At 39.6% G+C, this 17,362-nt stretch overlaps 1 protein-coding gene across 1 annotated transcript in view; it reads right to left on the bottom strand.

Annotated features, from left to right (window-relative positions):
• LOC308499733 (uncharacterized protein) overlaps positions 1-17,362 on the bottom strand; it is a gene marked incomplete at both ends in the record, with an annotated part of 113,291 nt that overhangs the window by 33,171 nt on the left and 62,758 nt on the right. The gene's annotated exons all lie outside the window — the stretch shown is intronic.

Below are 17,362 nucleotides of genomic sequence, written 5' to 3'. Positions count from 1 at the left end.
TAATGAAAAGGAGGAGAGAGTAGTGATATTAAAAGATAAGGCCCTGCATATTGGTTGAGAACTATGGAAATGAATATTAGCACCAGGGTGGGAAGTCTAGAGAATATTTTTTACAGTATGGCAATTTTTTCTTAAGGTTCCTTCTTACTTAGTTTTGACCCAGGCTTTCCATTTCTTAAATGTTGCTTAGTGCTAACCTGTATGAGATTCTGGATGGAAATTCTCATGCTAACCAACTCCAGCTCTCTAGTTCCCATAGCACCCATTACGGAACAAGGCAATCTCATGGCTGATGATATCAGATCTGATGAATTCTCTGTTCCCTATAAATTATTCAAAAGCAATTTCAACTTACCAGAAATGAATTTCCCTTTCTATGGAAAAGGCAAATTCTGGTCATTTTCACCTTAAAGTAACCTATGATACTCAAGACTAAACAGATGGATACAAAATGTTTCTCAAGAAATTTGTCCTTTGAAGGCTAAACTGACCTAAATTCATATCTTTTAACCAGATTCAAATGCAATTTGATATCTGTTAGATGAAAGAGCTGGGGGAGAATTAATATTAAACTGACCTTGAGTTCTCTCAATTTCTGATGAAAAGTTTCAAGTTGCAAATGTTCTTTCTGTGCTTTCAGAACACATTTTTCATAGCTAGAGCAGGTACTCCATTTGCAAGCATTTTATTTTAAAATTTCTTGGGTAGAATTTTATGCAACTCATTCAGCATTATAATTCTTTACAATGTGATAAACACATCTGACCACCACCACACAAAATGGCAGTGAGTAGAAAGAGATTTGGGGGCGATAGCCCAGTTTGCCTTGTCATCCTGTTTGGCCCAAGGAAACAGGAAATGGAAGCCCTTGGAACTGTGCCACATTTAGATAGTCAATAAGAGCATTTTATGACTTATTTAGGACAAGGATGTCTCAGTTTAAATGGAAATATTATCTTAGCTCTGAGGGAAAAGGGCAGATCTGCAAGCAAATACCCTCCATGTAAATGATGATGACAAACATACCCCAAAGGGAAAAATGCAAATGGCCCAGGTACGTCATGAATAATTTGTCTTACTTGTCTATTCTCAAACTTGGATCTGGAGAATTCCTTGTGAAGAACAAAATACACAAACTTTAATTGACTGATTCTCCTATCACAGATTTAGCAGATGGTTTACTGAAATAAGGAGATAAGGCTATTGCAGAGAAAAATAATGTATTATGGAGACAAAAAATAATTTCCACCCGAATGAAGCCTCTGACATTTTGGTTAAAGCTGACATTCGAAGAGTGTGAACAGTGGTTGAACAGCCTCAGCAAAGGTTGTTAGGCTTCCGAAAAAAGGCCCTGTTGGTGTAACTGTTGCTGCTGTTACTATCGTTAGGCATTACGGCCTACTCGGAAAATCTGTGGAAGAAAGAAGTCATATGCTTTCTCTTCAAATTTTTGATGATAAAAAAGATAAGCAAAATCAAGCATTAAATGTATCAGGCTATATCAGGCAACCAAATAATCCTGCTGTTTTTTGGTTTGTTTATTGAAGTTGGGTCACTGGGTTAGTTAAAAAAAAACAACTAAACTAACAAAAAAACACCTCAATACCTAATTATAGATGGAAAGTGGATGGGTAAGAAGTCCAAATTTTCTCTTGCTTCTTTGGCCATAGTTTTCTAAATTAAATACAAAGATATCAGTGGACATGAGGGACATACACATTTTCTTCACCATTCCACATGCATTTACTGCATTCTCATTGTCTGCTGCAGGAGTTGAAATCACCTCCTCCCAGCCCCCAATCCTGCTAACAGAATATTCTCCTCATTGTGTCCCTGAGAACAGGATGATTTAGGGAGAGCACATTACTGCCCACAAAGTTACACTATCCATAGGAAAAATAATACGTTACCCTTAAAAAAAGCCTGACATCCTTTGTTTATTCAAACCCAGGAAGCAAAGTGCTTTTTTACGTGTTATAGATAAAAGAATCAGAAATTACCTATGTCTTTTTTAAAAAAAAATTTTTATGTAGGAAACTATTAAAGATCTCTTTAAGACTCCCTAATGTTTTGCAGGTTTTTGTCATGCATTAATCTTTTCTTTTTCTCTCAGAAGTGTTTTAGCCCATTCCAATTTTGAGGAACTGACTGAACTAAGAGAAGTTAGAAGGCCATACTATTTGAGAGCTGAAGCACTGGTAAAACGTAAATCCTACAGAGCATCAGTTATCAACTTTACTTCATATGACATTCATGGTGTGTGTGTGTGTGTGTGTGTGTACTTATTAAAAACCATATTCCTGAGCCCCACCCCATAAATTCAGATTTGATAAGTGCCTGGGTGATCCCAATATGTGGATCTCACACCACATTTTGAGAAACACTGAGCTGGAGATCAGCAGGCAATTTGAAGCGCTATTTTTAAATATGCACAGTTTGTATTTGGAATCTTTGGTTTGTCCCTTTATGCAGAGTCTTTTCTGCTTTCTTGTGCTGCCCACCCCCTCCGGGCACTCACCCATGAGCTAATGCCACACTGTTGGACTCAATTGCTCACCACCTTCACACTAGGAAATGGAGACACATCTGCTATGTTCTAGGATCATCCCTTTCCCTTCCCTCATTTGAACTTTAGTTCCTTCTGTATCTTTCTTTTTTAAAAAGATTTTTATTAAAATATAGCTAACATAAAAAACATTATATTAGTTTCAGAAGTATACCGTAGTTATTCAACATATATATACCTAATGAAGTGATCACCAGGGTAAGTCCAGCAACCATCTGACACTGTACCACACTATCACAGTATTGTTGACTATATTCCCTATGCTGTACATTGTATTGCATGACTTATTTGTTTTATACTTGGAAAATACAAACCTCTTATTCCCCTTCAACTTTCCCCCCCTTTTTATATTTTTCAATTACAGTTGACATTCAATATTATTTTATATTAATTTCAGGTGTACAGCATAGTGTTTAGACATTTGTATAACTTAAGAAGTGATCCCCTTGACCAGTCTAGTACTCACCTGGCACTATGCATAGTTATTACCATATTATTCACTATATTCCTTATGCTTTACACCCCCATGACTATTTTGTAACTATCAATTTGTACTTTTTACTTCTTTCACCTTTTCCACCCTGCCCACGAAACTCTCCCATCTATCACCCCAACAGATCTAGTACCCATCAGACACTATACATAGTTATTACCATATTATTGACTATATTCCTTATGAAATACCCTACATCCCCATGACTACTTTGTGACAACCAATTTGTACTTCTTAATCCCTTCCCCTTTTTCACTCATCCCCAATAATCTTCGCATCTGGCAACCATCAAAATGTTCACGTATCTATGAGTTTGTTTCTGTTTTGTTTGTATATTTTGTTCTTTAGATTCCATATACAAGCAACATGTCATTGCATCTGTCTTTCTCTGTCTGACACTCCACCAGCACAATTCCCTCCCGGTACATCCATGCCACTGCAGATGGCAAGAACCCATTGCCTTCTATGGCCAAGCAATGTTCCCTTATAAATGTGTACCACATCCTCTTTATCCATTCTTCCATCAGTAGACACCCAGGCTGCCTCCATATCTTGGCCACTGTAAACAACGCTGCAATGAACATATGGATGCACATGACCCCTCAAAGTAGCATTTGGGTTTCTTCAGACAAGTACCTTGAAGTGGTAATACTGGGTTCTTCTTTGTATCTTGTTATAGCCTTTGTTTTAAAGTCTATTTTGTCTGGTATAAGTATTGCTAACTCAGCTTTTTTTTGTTGTTGTTGCTTTCTTTTTCATTTTCATGAAATATCTTTTTCCATCGCTTTACTTTCAGTGTCTGTTTTTCAACATGAAGTGAGTCTCTTCTAGCAGCATATATAAGGATATTGTTTTCTTCTCTATTCAAACCTCCTATGTCTTGGGTGGAGCAATTTAATCCATTTACATTGAAAGTAATTGTTGATAGATGTGTAGCTATTGCCATTTTATTTGTCATGATTTTATTTTTTCATTTCCTGTCTTAAAGAAGTCCCTAGAACCTTCCTTGTAATACTGGTTTGGTGATGATGAACTACTTTAGCTTTTTCTTGTTTGGTAAACTCTTTATCTGTCCTTCAATTCTAAATGATAGCTTTTCTGGGTAGAGTAATCTTGGTGGTAGGTACTTGCTTTTCACCACGTTGAATATTTTATATCTATCCCTTCTGGTCTTCCGAGTTTCTGTTGAGAAATCAGCTGACAGTCTTATGGGAGCTCCCATATAAGTTACTAGTTGCCTTTCTCTTACTGCTTTTAGGATTCTGTCTTTAACCTTTGCCGTTCTAATTTTAATGTGTCTTGCTGTGGGCCTGTTTGGGTTCATCTTTTTGGGATTCTCTGCACTTCCTGGACTTGTATGTCTAGTTCCCTCATTAGGTTAGGAAAGTTCAGTCATTATTTCTTCAAATAGGTTCTCAATCTCTTGTTTTCTCTTTTGTCCTTCTGGGTGTGAATGTTGTTACTCTTGATGGTGTCCCAGTTGTTGTTTTTTTATTCTGTTTTTTTTTTTGATTCTTTTTTATTTTTGTTGTTCTGATTTGGTGTTTTCTGCTACCTTGTCTTCCAAATTGCTGATTTGATCCTCTGCTTCATTTAGTCGGCCGGTGATTCCTTCTAGTGCATTCTTCATTTCAGATATTGTATTCTTCACTTCTGACTGTTTCTTTTTTATGGTTTCTATGTTCTTTTTTATGCTTGCTATCTCTTAGTGAGTTGAAGTTCTCACCAAGTTCCTTGAGCATCCTTATAACCATTGTTTTGAACTCTGTCTCTGATAGGTTGCTTGCCTCCATTTTGTTTAGTTCTTTTTCTGGATTTTTCTCCTGTTCTTTATTTGGATTGGATTTCTTTGTTTCCATTTTGGCTGCTTCCCCGTGTTTTTTTCTATGTATCAAGTAGGGCTGCTATGTGTCCCAATCTTTGCCAGATAGCCTTATACAGTAGGAGTCATGTGGGGCCCCGTGACACAGTCTCCCTGGTCATGTGATCTGGGTACTCCAGGAGTGTCCCTTGTGTAGGCTGTATGTACCCTCCTGTTATAGTTGAGCCTTGATTGCTATTGGTATGTCAGTGGGTGGAATTGACCCTTAGGCTGACTGGTTGTGGGGTTTAGCCACAACCACAGCTTATGGGTGCTGTGCAGGAGGCTTACCCCACTGAATAGGATTTGCCCCAGTGGGCTCTGGTGCTTGTTGAGACCACCCTATGTATATGCCACTTGTGGAGCTAATTGGGCGGTGTTCTGCTGTGGTCTGATGACAACCTCCAAATATATCAGTTCTGGGTCCTTTCGGGAGGAGCTCAGGTGCAGGCCCAGGTGAACCACTGCCTGTGACTGGCCGGGAGCTACTTCGTAGGAGCTACAAAGTGATCCACAGCTGTTTGCTGCCTGTGTTAAACCTTGAGGCATGTGGGAGAGGCCACGCTGTAAACCAAGGATGGCTGCCACCAGTACCAGGCCTAGGGTAGCTCCACAAAAAGCCAGGACACCTCAAGGCCTGCTGCCAACTGCTGTCTCCCTTAAGGTTCAGCTACTGATAAAGCTTAGTGCATTAGGCTAGTTTGGTGAGGCAGGCTCTTAGAGAATCACTAGAGTGGGAAGAGTTGTGGTCACCAGGTTAACAGACTCTAGTTTGGTGCCAGTGCTGAGCCTGTTGCTACTCAGTAAAAGCCTCAGAGCACATCAAGGCCAGTTGCTGCCCACTAGTGGCTGTGGACTCAGTTAGTTTTCCAAGAAAGAGTGCAATGTGGGAGGGGCTGGCTGTACTAGTAGAGAAAGTGCCTCCAGTTGTGCGTGAATTATGTGGGATGGGGTCCCAGCTGAGTCAGTGGGGCAGAGCAAGGGAATTCGCCAGACCAATCCGATTCAGATTTGGCCTGCAGAGGCGGGCTCAACATAGAAAAGATGGCACCTGCCTGCTGGCTGCAGAGGAAATGGACCCCTCACCAGGAAAATGCTGACTGTTCTCCAGTCTTCCCCCTGAAGCTACACTCCTCAGTCTGCATCCATATATCTCTGAGGCCCCCCCCCCACAAGTCACCTTATCTCTGCTGGAACCCAAGGTGAGTGCCTGCAAGTGAGTGAGTCTGTGAGCGGGCCGTTTAAGAGGATGTCTGGGTTTCCTGCAGCCTTCTGTCCCACCCAAATGGCCGGAACTTCCACTGTTTCACATCCAGATGTGTTGTGGGGGCTCCTCTTCCCAGCACCAGTACTCCTGGCTGGGGAGGCCAGTCTGGGACTGCGGTCCTTTTCTCCTCTGAGGGGAACTTCTGCAGCTGAGATATCCCTCCCAGTTCTCAACTGCCCCATGGAGGTTTGGGGTTAGCCAGTTCTGCATCTCCACCTCTCCTACCAATCTCAATGTGGCTGCTTCTTTATATTCTTAGTTGTAAAACTTCTGTTCAGCCAGACTTCAGATGATTTTTCCAGGTTGATTGTTCTATCATTTATTTGTAATTTCAATTTGTTCATAGAGAGATGAAGGCACAGAGTTTATCTACTCTACCATCTTGGATCTCCCCCACTTAAGTATCTATCTTTATACCAGGTAGTAAGTAGCAGTTAAGAAGCAACGTGATGAACTGCATAATGCTTTATTAAGATTATAATAATTGAAAATAGCTTAATACTCCGTGTCAGTTGGTGTTAGATGTTTCCTGTGCCAAAATCATTCTCCCAGGTTTTTGTTTTACCTTAAATATTATCTTCTCAGGCAAACTTCCTTGACTATTCCTTGAAAATAGCCTCCCAACACCCACCCCTCCCTCGGCCATTCTCAAACCCAAACATTTATCAGTATATGAAACTCTCTTGTTTTTTTCCTGGATACTGGCTTCCTTCTAGTTTACATCTTGAACTTGGCAGGGGCAGTTTACATCTTGTTGTAAAGGAAGAAGCAGAAGGTGGTAGGAGAAAGCCAAAAAGGCAGAGAGGTGCATTTCTTCCCATTCTAAAATGTCCTTTTTAATTGCGACTTTTTAAATACTGGACAAATAGTTGCAACAGGTTATCATCCTAAGAAATGAGGTCATCTCATGGGCAGACAACTTCCCTTTGCACCTTTACACCCTCCTAACCCAGGACTAGCTGCTTAGTGCCATAGGAGGGCCTTTGTACGGGATGTTACCCCAAGTTGGAAGTTCAAAGCAATTATAAATAGGAGGATTTCAGGCAAACATCAGCCACCCGGTTTAAGTGCTAGATCTTATGTTGTAAATTAGATAATTATTAATCCGCATTTCTGTGTTTTGCAAAAAGAGGAAGTTGGTTTAATTTTTTTCTCAATCTATTTTGGAATTAAGAATTTTGTGATTCAAACTACATTACTGTCCATGTTAAGCTCTGAAAAATGATCTGTGAGTAAGGTACTCCACCTACTGGGCATCTCTAAAATTACAAAGCAAGGTTCCAATGCGGTATTGAAACTTGGAGATGAATTTATTGGAGATCTTATTGGAAACTGGTAGATTCCCTATTATCTTGACCACATGCACATATTGACTTGCTCCATGCTTTCTGAATGCCACAGCATTCTTCCATTGATGGGGTATTTATTTGCTCCATTCCTGTAAACTCAGCAAATGATTCTCACAAATCTTAAAAGTTTTACTATTTGCCTCTTTTATCTCATTTTTTTTTCACTAGGGGCTGATACAGTTAGGATCTGGGACAAGTAAGGCGGGCAGCAAGAGAAGGCTCATCTCTGGCTGGTACCTGCAGGGTGAGGTCAAGCTCTGAGATGTGAGCCTGGGAAATGGGTCAGGGACTGCACTTTCCAGGGGCTGGTAGTTTGCAGGTAGTAGGCATAAGACTGGGGACAAAAGCACTGCAAAAACCTTGCTGCAGTGAAGAGAAAGAACGTGGTCTTTTTTGCCAAGCAGATCCGAGTTTGAATCTGTACTCAATTATCAGCTACCTGACCATAGACAAGTTACTTAGAACGGGGTAAAATGGGTCCAAGTGATGGAACCTAGTATTTGAAACTTTATGCCAGACCCTGTAATTACTGGTTCACATATGTTACTTAGTTTAATACACATAAGAACCTTACCAGGTAGGCATTATCATGTCCCATTAAATGTTGGTGGCTCATTGTCTTTCTCATCCTATAGTCTCTTCCTGAATAATCTAGGCATGATTGTAATTTCAACAACCACATATATAACAAGAGCAAACTTCTGATTCCTGGTAGTGGGTTAGGAAAGAAAGTGGAGGAAGACAGTGTTAGGGAACTCTTTCTAAGAGTTTGCTTTAGAAAAGGAAAAGAGAAAGTTAGTCCCCCCAAAATGTGCATTCAAGGGAGTTTCCTCTCCTCCCTCAGGATGGTAGAGACAAATATGCTTTTAGATGGGGGAAAGGTGAGATCAAGGATAAGTCCAGAGAAGGCCAGTCATAGCAAGGTAGGCCCACTTTCCCAGTAAGAGGCTTATATCCAGCACGCAATTACTTCAGAGCAGCATATGACTCCATTGACCACTCCCACCTTTTTGAAACACAGTCTGGGCTCTGGGAACATAAGTCTTCCTTTATTTTCCTTTTGCCTTGTTGGCTGTTTCTGTTCAGCTTCTTAATGCTGGATCTTCCACCTTGCACCAGATTTCTGACTGGCTTTGTCCTCATCCCAATGACTCTGACCTAAACTCTCTTTTTTTTGTAATCTACATGGTGACTTCAGGCAAATAGTGCCAACTCTATAGGCAAATGGTTAACACAGCTGAATCTCTTTCAAGATCACTTTCCAGAGTTTCAGCATTCTATCTCCTCCACATGGTCAGCTGGGTGTTCTATAGGCATGGAACCGTTTTGGTCACAGGCAGGACTATAAGGTGTCATCAGAAATCAACTATATTGTTCCTTATGCTGCCCATTCAAACCCATTCTGTGGGCCTGGTGTTTCTTTGCTTCTTAGATCAATTCTAGGACACATTCCAAGAGTTACCCATTTTCTGGCAACTCTTAGTTTACTAAAATACCTAGTATAAAATTACAGTAGTCCTCTCACACTCCCTTATTTGCAGTTTCTCTTCCCACAGTTTCAGTTACCCATGGTCAATCACGATCCAAAAATATTAAATGAAAAATTCCAGAAATAAACAATTCATAAATTTTAAATTGCAGGCCATTCTGAGTAGCATGATAACATCTTGTGCCTTCCCACTCCATCTCACCTGAGACATGAATCATCCTTGTGTCCAGTGTCTGTACCCGTTGGTCACTTAGTAGCCATCTAGGTTATCAGATCCATTGTTGGTATCATAGTGCTTCTGTTCAAGTAATTCTTATTTTACTTAATAATGGTCCCAAAGCACAACACTAGTGATGAATGGCCACTTTATATGCCAAAGAGAAGCCATAATGTGTTCCCTTTAAGTGAAAACATGAAGAAGTTTCTCGACTTAATGAAATAAAAATAGCGTATGCTGAGGTTACTGAGAGCTAAGGTAAGAATGAATCTTCTATCCACAAAATTGTGAAGAAGAAAAAAGAAATTCATGCTAGTTTTTCTGTTGCACCTCAAACTGCAAAAGTTAGAGCCACAGTGTATGATAAGTGCATAGTTAAGAAGGAATAGGCATTCAATTTGTGGGTGGAAGCTATGCACAGAAAATGTATTCCAATTGACAGCACTGTGTTGCGCCACAAAGCACTGAGCCGAGGAATCCCCTGAAACAGTAATATCAAGCCATTTACTGTAAGGGATGGTTACACAGATTCAGGATGGATTTAGACTGAAAAATATAAAAAGTGCTGGAGAGGCTGTGTCTGCTGAAGAAGAAGCTGCTGCCACAGTCACAACAAAACTGAAGAAGCTGATTAGGGGGGTCTGGTACTATCCTTGGTTTCAGGCGTCCATTGGGGGTCTTGGAAGGAATCTCCAAAGACATGAGGGGATGATTTTATTCTAAGATTGGAGGCTGTAGAGCTAGACTGAACTTCAAAACCCACACTGTATTCTACTTCACCCGGCCTCCATTCAGTTTTAGAGTTTTACAAGTTTTAAAAGTGAATTGTGAGCATCTTGGCAATTTTGGAAAGGAATATCATTCACTTTCCTTTCATAAAAGGAAATCAAAGATTAACAAGCCTCATTTACAAAAGAGATTTAAGATACCTGACTAAAATACTTTTATTTCATGCTCCAAATTTTACTTTATTCAAAACGAAGTCTCACCCTATTGTGTGCCATTCACTCCCTTGAACAACTCCTCCAAAATAGCAAGTAAATACATTGTTATGATCAGAACTCCTGAAGAGAGACAAGTATTTAAAGTACAACACTGCTTTTTTCTTTGAGCATCTGTAAAGCCCAGTGTGTGAAGTATCTCCCAGCATCCCCTTCTCCCCCACACACACCCACACTTGAGTTCTTGCATGCATAGATTCACAGAACAAAACAAAAACTGGCTTGTTCTGCTATAATGTACAGAGAATGCTTCCTTTTGTTTTTAACCTGGTTGAATATTCAGTCTTATCCTTCATAAAGTTCAATTTCTCTGTTGGTACCTATGGGCTAGATATACCAACATTTAGGAGCAGACGGCTTATAAGGTAAATGTGTCCATCAGTTATTCCTTTTTCTGTATCTTCAACTTTCTTCTCTCTGCTTGACTCTACCCTCAGCAGCATTCACACTTAAACTGGTACCTCACACTTTAAAAGCTATAACAAAAACACTTTCCTCATCCCTCCATCCTTTTCTGCTGTCATTGAACTTGTCCCTTGATAATGGCAGATTAGTTAATTAGTACCAATTCTATCATTTGTAAAAAGCTGAAATGTACACATATATACACATATACATATATATAAAATATATATACACATATATGTTATATATAATATATATTATATATATATATATATATATATATATATATATATATATATCTTTGAATAAATCAGAGAGCTGGTAAGACAGTGAAGAACAATGGGGCTAAAATCAATAGATGAGCTAATATTGGGGTCACTTCCAGTTAATGAGGCTGAGAAGTCAAGCAGAGCTTTCAATAGACTCATGAAATTCAGATCCCATCAATCAGGCTCTGAGTTACAACTCTGAAACATAACCCTGGGAATTAGGTAAATGGCAAGAAGAGCAACCCTCACAAGGACTGAAGGTTACCTTCAGCTCTGATAAGATTAAGATGACCTGGGATTACTGCCCTTATCCTTTTAACAAAAACAAAATTTCAGAAAGAGCAGATGATAGACATAGACCTATAGGGGATCCTGCTTGACCTAACGGGGATATTAGCATGTTCAAAAATAAAAGACAAGTCTAAACTTTTCAGCATGAATTAGAAATTATATTAAGAAAAAAATGAAATGGAAACTAGAACTGAAAATATAAGTATTGAAATAAAAAAATTTTTGGAGTTATTTTGCTATCAAACTAGGCGGTTGGAAGTATCTCAGAAGAATGTATATAGAATAAAGCACAAAGGGACAAGAAGAGTGTTCTTTTGACTTTCACTGTTTCTATTGAGAAGTTAACAGTCTTATTAGTACAATAAAAGCCAAAATAAAATGGAAAGACATATTCAAAGTTTTGAAAGAAAACTAACCAATCTAAGGTTGAATTCTATATCCTGTAAATGAATTCCTAAAGTATTAAGTAGAGATAATGATATTTGTCAATGATAACTGAAAAATTCATCATGAGCAGACCTCCAACTAAATAGCCTTCTTCTGGAAGAAGCAAAATGTTGTCAGGTTAAACACTGGAAGATGTAGGAAGAGATGAATACCAATAGGAAAGGTAGATATGTGGGTAAATATAAAGCACTATTGATTGTATAAAAGAATGCTATAATATCTCACAGGATTTGCAATCTGTATAGAATTAATATATATGAAAACAGAAACGTATTACTTAAGACATAGCTAAATTAGATGTTGTAATGTCCATAAAATAGTATAAGTACTAATATTTATTTATATTCAACTCTAGTAAATCTAAATGTATGTTGTAATATTTTTGATATTCACTAAAAGAATAGTAAAAGAATTAACAATTACCAATATAAATGGAGCCATAAAACTGATCAATTGAAAATAGGCAAGAAAGGTGAGGAAAAGAGGGTAGAAAAACAAATTGAAAGCAAAAATAGAAATAGTAGATGTAAATCTAAATATATCAGTAATTAATTAAATTAATTGTAACTGGACTATCACTCTATTTCTCTAGTCTCTTTCATAGGCAAGCTTTTCAAAAGACTGGTCTACAAATGCTGTTTACATTTTTTTAATTCACATGAATGAATTGTTTCTTTCTCAGCTCTCTCTATGTAACTCAGACCTCTCCTGCCAAAGTTTTTAGTCATTTGCATAATGCCAAACCCAATGGATGCTTTCCAACACTCATTATATAGTATGGCCTTTCAGCAACACTGGGAAACACGGATCACTTTCCTTCTTTAAACTTTATTTATTTTTTTTGGTCTTGGTTCCATGACACACACTTTCCTGGGTTTTATTTTTACCTCTCTGGACACCCCTCTCTTCCTTCAATCACTCTTCCTATCCCCTCCTTCTCTGTCCACTCTGGGGGTTTAAGTTGAGGGCTCTCTTTCATCTCACTTTATATATTCTCCCTTAGCAATCTCATCAATTTCTGTGGCTTTAAATAATATATGCTCCAACATAGATAGTATGTACAATACTATAAATGCTATATGTACACACATATATACTATATGTATATATACATATATCTCACAGCAGTTCAATGTGAATTAGTGATATCACCTTACTCAATACCTTTGTAACCTGCTCCTTCTTCAGTAAATCATACCTTATTCAACCAGTTACTTTTGCCAGAAGCTTCAAAGTCCTCCTTAATTGTCCCTATCTCTAACACATTTAGTCCATTGACAAATCCTGTTGATTTTAGCTTCTAAATACGCCTGGAGACCTGCCCACTTAGCTTCATTATTCCCACACTAGTCAAAACCACACCTCTGTCTCCTATTCCCTAGACTTGCACTAGCTTCCTAACTGGTTTTTCCATTCCACTCTTGTCCCCTCCAATTTATTCTTCACATTACAGTCAGAGTGATTTTTTTAACACTTAATACTTATTTTTTTTAATTACTTTCAGGTGTACAAAACAATGTAATAGTTAGACATTTATCCCCTCACAAAGTGATAATCCCCCTCCCCCAATCTACTACCCCTCTGACATCATATATGTGTTACAATCTCATTGACTCTATTCCCTATGCTGTACTCCACATCCCATGACTATATATATTAAGTTATAGTTGACACTCAATATTATTCAGCTTTAGCTTCAGGTGTACAGTGCAGTGGTCAGGCATCTACACCGTCCATGAAATGGTCTCCCTATAAGACAAGTGTCCATCTGATACCCTACAAAATCTTTACAACACTATTGATTATATTCCCCAAACTGTCTTTCATATCCCCATGGCAATGTTGTGGCTACCAATTTGTGCTTTCTAATCCCCTCACTGTCTTCTTCATCCCCACCACCCTCCCAGAATGATCTTTTGAAGATTTCTTTGCTGAAGACATTTTTGTGCCTTTCTATTATAGTTAGAGGAACATCCAAAAATGTCTGTCCTTGACTCTGGGTCTGAGTTGCCGGCCTTCTAACTACCTCTTTAGCCTGAGCTCCTGCCTTCCCTCCCCTCCTCCTTGCATTTTACCTTAGCTACACTGGGCTTTCTCTGAGTTCCTTACACTGTGCAAGCTTTTTTCCAGCTCAGGGACTTCACACATGTTGTTTCTTCTGCCTGGAGAATGCTCATCCCAACTTTCTGTATGGCTAACTTTCATTCAACCCCCAGGCTTCAGCTAAAATACATCCTCAAGAAGGAATTCATAACACACTCCTCCTTCTCCTAATTTATACTAGATCCTCCATTTTACTCTTGTGCCAATTGTTAACTTATTGCTTTTCAGCTCCAAATTCACCCCTCAACATGTGCTCTGCAGTAATGGATGGAATTCCTTTACAGTCAGCATGGTGTTAAGCTTTCTTAGTAGAGAATGGTAGAGGAACATTTCAGGAGGAAGGGGGCTCCTGCTCGTTCTAGCTGCTCATGAAGGGTCTGCAGTGTGGGTATGTGGACATCTGGGGGTCCTCTGTCCCAGTATCCAGAACACCCTGTCCCTGGAGACCCTGCAGTTGCAGTGTGGCATAGGAATCACCTTCCTGTGACCACGTCCAGGTCTTCTGCCAGCCCTGGTGCCCTGATCCCTCTACTCACTTCCCTTCTCCCCTAGGTTTGTGTCCTGCACTCCTACCTCACACCACTGCTCTCTAGACAGGGCCTTTCTGAAAGGGACAGCTCATGTTCCAGGGCTCCTGCCATCCCCATTCCTTTTCCACACTCAGGCACCAGGCACCAGCTAGCAGCTTTGATTCCCCTGCCCCAGCTGTGCCTTTTGGGGGGTTACTTCCTGTTTGCCCTGTGACTACAGACTAGCTCTGGCCCAGCAAACCAGTGAGCTGCTCTGCCATCCAGTGGCTTCAACTCCATTTCCCAAAGAGATCTGAATGCCCAACCTGAGAGACCAGTCTCCTTTAAGTTTGTCCTTCCTTGGGTACTCTCCCTTGGTACCATATAGTTCTCTCACAGCCTGTAGTTACTCTTTTGTCATTGTTTAATAATTCTTGATGTTAAATTTTACTTGTTTAAATCACTGATTCTATCTCTTGGATCCAACTGCTACAATTTTATTCTCCCACCCCATAATTTTCCTTATAGTACCAATCACAATTGCATATTTATTTATGAATCTATTTCTTAGTATCAGTCTCTTCTATGGAACTATACCCACAAACAGAGCAGGTAATATGTCTGTCTTTTTGTGTTGCCAGTACTTAGCATAATGCCTGGCTCATAAAAAGCACTCGATACATATTTGTTGCTTGAATGAATGCTGTATGACTGAGTTCACTTTCTGCTAATTCATTCTGTTATGGTCTAAGGCCCCATTAATTCTTCTAAGTCATTGCTATCTGTTCTAAAGATCATAATGTATTCTGGCATTTGTAGCACCACAAGGGATCTGATTTTGGCTCTTTATGAACAAAATAAAGTTGTATTTTTATATTTTACCATCTCCACATTAAAACATATTGTAGCGTTGATGGGCACAACTAGTTACTCAGGATGGTTTGTTTCATAGTTGTGTCCAAACTTACTGTAAGAGTCACATTTCTTTTCCAAAGAGGACTAGAAGTAGTTTAAAAATATATATTTTAGGGTGGCCAGTTGGCTCAGCTGGTTAGAGCACAGTGCTCGAAACACCAAGGTTGCCGGTATGATTCCCACATGAGCCAGTGAGCTGCGCCCTCCACAACTAGAGCAAAAACAACAGCTTAACTTGGAGCTGATGGGTCCTGGAAAAACACACTGTTCCCCAATATTCCCCAATAAAAATTTTAAAAAAGGCAAAAACCGCAATTACTTAAAAAAATAGATTTTAATTCCAACCACTGTACCACCACACAATTAATTTTTCACATGATTCTACCCCAAGATTCATATGCTCAAATCCCTGCAGGGCCTAGTGGGTGATTTAAATGACTGGGCTCAGTGTAAGGAAATGAGGAGTAGTCGTGATTATGGCAAGTTGAATAGCTCATGCGTCACCCAAATGCCTTTAATTAAAAAAAATTATAAAAGCATTGCAGAAGCCAAACATAACACGTGCAGGTAGCACTAGTCCCATGATTGCCACCTGGCAAACCCACACCTAAAACACCGGCTCCAGAATCTGTTCTGAATTTCAAGAACTAGGAATCTTAAAATATGCAGTGCTCAACGTAGGGTGGCTTGATGCATTTATTTTGCTGAAGAAGGCCATTAAAGAGAAGCTCGCATCTAACTATGGTCACCTTTGCATAAGAGGAAACAAAACTTGTCAACAAAATGTAGAAAGGACCCAATCTGAGGGTCGAGAACCATCGATCCCACGAAAGAAAAATTGGCAACCCTGCGTTGCTTTTACTTTTGTCTTCTGATTTATAGACGGGAATAAATTTTGTGGTGGAACTTGCCCAGGTTACCAATCAGTTCTATCCTAAGTACCTTGAAAGCTTAAAAAGTGCTTTCTACGACACAGTTTTAGGACTCCACTCAGGAGGTAAGGGGGAAGAGATGGCTTGCGTGTATTCTTTGGAAAACTCCTCAGGGGCTTCTGAAGCATTCCCAGGTTGGGAACTTCTGGTCTGTTCCACTTGAACACCCAGAATACAGAGAACAAAGCTGGGCCATCATTTCTCATCCTGATTACAGAGAATCCTATTTTCCTGCACTGGAGGGAGACAAAGGTTTATCAAAGTAGCTGTACAGCTCACACTGCCACGAGAGGCAGACACTGCCTAGTCTATGTCACAAATAAATGATCACAATCTTGGAATAGAGAGTCTTCACAATGATTCGATATGCAAAATTATTCCTTATTTAAAAAAATGTACTGATGTCTTTAATGATATATTCTTTTCCTTGTTCCAGAAAGAAACTAAGGTCAATTAAAAAACTACATAAAACACACAGAAAAGAAGCTTAAAATTAAGAAACGAGGGCAAGGTAAAACAAAGGCAGAAATGATAAGACTATGTCATGAATTAGGTAAACACCCCACATTCCTGTTGAACACTTACTATCGGTGGGTCACACCTGTGGCTTGGAGGGAGGCCAGCAGGATGGGAGACAGCAGGAAGCAGTGGGCCCTCTGTTGACCTGGACAGTTCACACGTTCCCAAGAGGGGGGAGTCCCTATTTGGCTCCCACTAACTGTTGTTAAGGAATTTCTCAAGAGAAGTTGAAAAATGAGATGTCTATGTGAAATCTCTGAATTTTACGTTCACATCAGATTAAAATAATTAAGCAGTGTATTGTATAGGAAACATTTCCTCTAAGATGTCTGAACTGTCGTCTGAACTGCACATCAGAATCACCTGAAGTGCTTGCCCCAGATCACAGGCTCAGGCCCCATCCCTGATGTGCTGAATGAGAAACATCCGGGAGAAGGACTGGATCTGTGTATATTGAGAACATTCTCCAGAATATTCCAACCTTCACCTACAGTTAGAAATCACAGCACTAATGAAATCTGGGAAATGAAACGAGGTGTTCCAGGCAGCTTCTCGGGTGATGGGCTTCAGAAGCTTTGCTGATGTGAGTTGCTGTAACCTAGGGAACAGTGCCCAGGCATGGCCATCCGGTGAGACGCTAGCTACGCTTTGCCTTAGCCCACCTTGATTTCTCTAGGGCATGGAAGTATGAAGTTGGGTTCTCATTTTCTTGGCTTTGATAAGGAAGTT

The sequence above is a fragment of the Rhinolophus hipposideros genome (genome assembly GCF_964194185.1).
Source record: "Rhinolophus hipposideros genome assembly, chromosome: 7".
Classification (NCBI taxonomy): domain Eukaryota; kingdom Metazoa; phylum Chordata; class Mammalia; order Chiroptera; family Rhinolophidae; genus Rhinolophus; species Rhinolophus hipposideros.
This window is presented reverse-complemented; position numbering and strand designations above follow the sequence as displayed.